The following is a 3047-nucleotide window of genomic DNA, read 5'->3' as shown; positions in this document are numbered from 1 at the left end:
CAGAAACGGATCAAAAGCAAACTGCATACGTGTGAACCGAGCCTTAGGGAACGTTTATGCTGGCCATACACTATATGAAAAATCGGCCAACGTTTGGTCATTTGGACAGTTCATTCGTTTTTTCGGCCAGTTAATGGGCACGAATCAGTAATCGGTTGTGACATTTTTGACCCGAAAAATTTAAGGACAAGTTTGGAAATTTTCTGCCGAAACGATAAATTGAAAGGTTAATGTGTTTCATGTCCAAACTGTTTGCCCCAGGTATATGGGAGAAAAAACAAACAAAAAACAGATTCATTTATGTCCATTCAACGATTTATCGGTCATTACATGATGGCACGATTGTTTGCTCTCACGGCTGAGTGTTCAATATTTTAAAATGAGTTTGAACGATTTTTCGTATAGTGTATGGCCAGCATTACACTGGTGCAGTACGTTGTTTTCTGCATCGCTGGGGAAGCACAGTGTATCATTGCTGTGGGTTACCTGCCCTTTGCCATAGACTTTTTTTTTTTTTTTTCTGATATGAATGAAGATAACCCGCCGTTCTAGGTGAGGCGTCAACCATGCAGCCTGTTGGTGTCCTGTGGTGTCACATTGGAAAACTCCAATAAAGGATTTTTGGAACGAGCTGTGGTGTGCAGCTTCAGTTAGGTCCATATACAGTATATTTGGACACAGACACAATTTTAGATTTTTACAGGTATTTACTAAAACATATTCAAGCTATAGTTATATAATGGATATGGGCTAAAAGTGCACACTCTCAGGTTTAATTTAAGGGTATGTACATCCAAATCAAAGGAAGTGTTTAGGAATTACAGCTCTTAAGAATACCCCTCCATTTTTCAAGGGACCAAAAGTAACTGGACAATTGGATCAAAAGCTGTTTCATGGCCAGGGGTGGGTTATTCCTTCATTATTTCTTCATCAATTGAGCAGGTAAAACGTCTGGAGTTGATTCTAAGTGCGGTATTTGCATGTGAAATCTGGCTCCCCCGCTCTCCCTCTCCTCTCTCCCCCCCATCTCTCTCCTCTCTCTATCTCTCTCTCCTCCCCCTTCTCTCCTCCTCCCCCCTCTCTCCCCCCTCTTCCTCCCCCCCTCTCTCCCCCCTCTTCCTCCCCCCCTCTCTCTCCACTCTCACTCTCTCCCCCCTCTCCTCTCTCTCTCACCCTTTTCTCTCTCTCCCCCCTCTCTCCCTCTCCCCCCTCTCTCTCTCACCACTCTCTCTCCCTCCCCCCTCTCCCTCCCCCCTCTCTTACCACTCTCTCTCTCTCCCCCTCTCCTCACTCTCTCTCCCCCTCTCCTCTCTCTCTCCCCCCTCTCTCTCTCCCCCCTCTTTCTCTCACCTCTCTCTCTCCCTCCCCCCTCTCTCTCTCACCACTCTCTCTCTCCCCCCCCTCTCTCTCTCACCACTCTCTCTCTCTCCCCCTCTCTTTCTCACCACTCTCACTCTCTCCCCCCTCTCCTCTCTCTCTCTCCCCCCTTCTCTCCCCCCTCTCTCCCTCTCCCCCCTCTCTCTCTCACCACTCTCTCTCCCTCCCCCCTCTCTCACCACTCTCTCTCTCTCCCCCTCTCCTCACTCTCTCTCCCCCCTCTCTCTCTCCCACCTCTACTCTATCTCTCCCCCCATCTCTCTCTCTCCCCCCTCTTTCTCTCACCACTCTCTCTCTCCCCCCCTCTCTCTCTCTCACCAATCTCACCCTCTCCTCTCTCTCTCCCCCCTTCTCTCCCCCCTCTCTCCCTCTCCCCCTCTCACCACTCTCTCTCTCTCCCCCTCTCCTCACTCTCTCTCTCCCACCTCTACTCTATCTCTCCCCCCCCTATCTCTCTCTCTCCCCCCTCTTTCTCTCACCACTCTCTCTCTCTCCCCCCCTCTCTCTCTCTCACCACTCTCTCTCTCCCCCCTCTCATCTCTCTCCCCCCTCTCTCTCTCCCCCCTCTCCCCCCTCTCTCCCCCCTCCCCCCCCTCTCTCTCCCCTCCCCCCTCTCTCCCACTCTCCTCTATTCAGTACCCATATGGTTTTGAGAGTGTAGCATATAGAGATACAACTTACAGGTCTCCATATTTTTTTATTTATTACAGGTACTTATATAGCGCCATCACTTTACACAGCGCCTTACATCTATATTGTACATTCACATTAGCCCCTGCCCTGCAGGAGCTTACAGAATAAGGTCCCTAACTCATATGTATACAGGCACATACAAGGGCCAATTTAGATAGGAGCCAATTAACCTACAAGTATGTCTTTGGAGTGTGGGAGGAAACCGGAGTACCCAGAGGAAACCCACGCAGGCACAGGGGGAACATTTTAAAAAATTGTGAGCAGTCCATTGCTCAGGTTTTAGATGTCTTCATTGTGTGCTGATTTTGTGCCCTATTTGTGTGATGTTAACCTTATTAATTTATTTATTTATTACAGGTATTTATATAGTGCCATTAATTTACACAGCACTTTACATATATACCGTACATTCACATCAGTCTCTGCCCTCAAGGACCAATTTAGACAGGAACTTGCATCAATGATACATATTACTCTTTTAGGTAATTGTAGGAGTTTATTTTGAAGGCAACACGTTTCCACCATATAATAGAATGTTGTAATAGTTTCTAATAGTTTTGAGTAGGTTTCATTGTTTATTTATGTTATATTACATTGATGTGTATCTTCTATATCCGCCTGGAGTTCAGATGTAAAAATAAATATTTAACAATGTATCAGTTAGCACAGAGCTGCAATGGTGTATACATGTCAGGAGTTCAGCTTTAGGCAGGCTTTACTCTACAACAATCTGATTGTACAATCTCTGAAATGCCTCCAGCAAATGCATCAACAACGTGCATGCAGAAACACATCCGGAATGGATCTGGAGTGCGTGTATGTGAGTCACCAAAACGTTGGAATATGAGGACAAAGCTGAACAGCCAATCCCATAAACCTGACATCAGGCAGGATCTTGTATTATACATATGTGATGGTACATCTAGAGGAGATTGTAGTGTGTGTGTGCACTCAGGAAGACAGCCATTAAGGAGGTT

Source organism: Pelophylax lessonae, assembly GCF_965119305.1.
Source record: "Pelophylax lessonae genome assembly, chromosome: 4".
Lineage (NCBI taxonomy): Eukaryota > Metazoa > Chordata > Amphibia > Anura > Ranidae > Pelophylax > Pelophylax lessonae.
The sequence above is the reverse complement of the archived record's forward strand: the minus strand, read 5'-3'. Positions refer to the sequence as shown.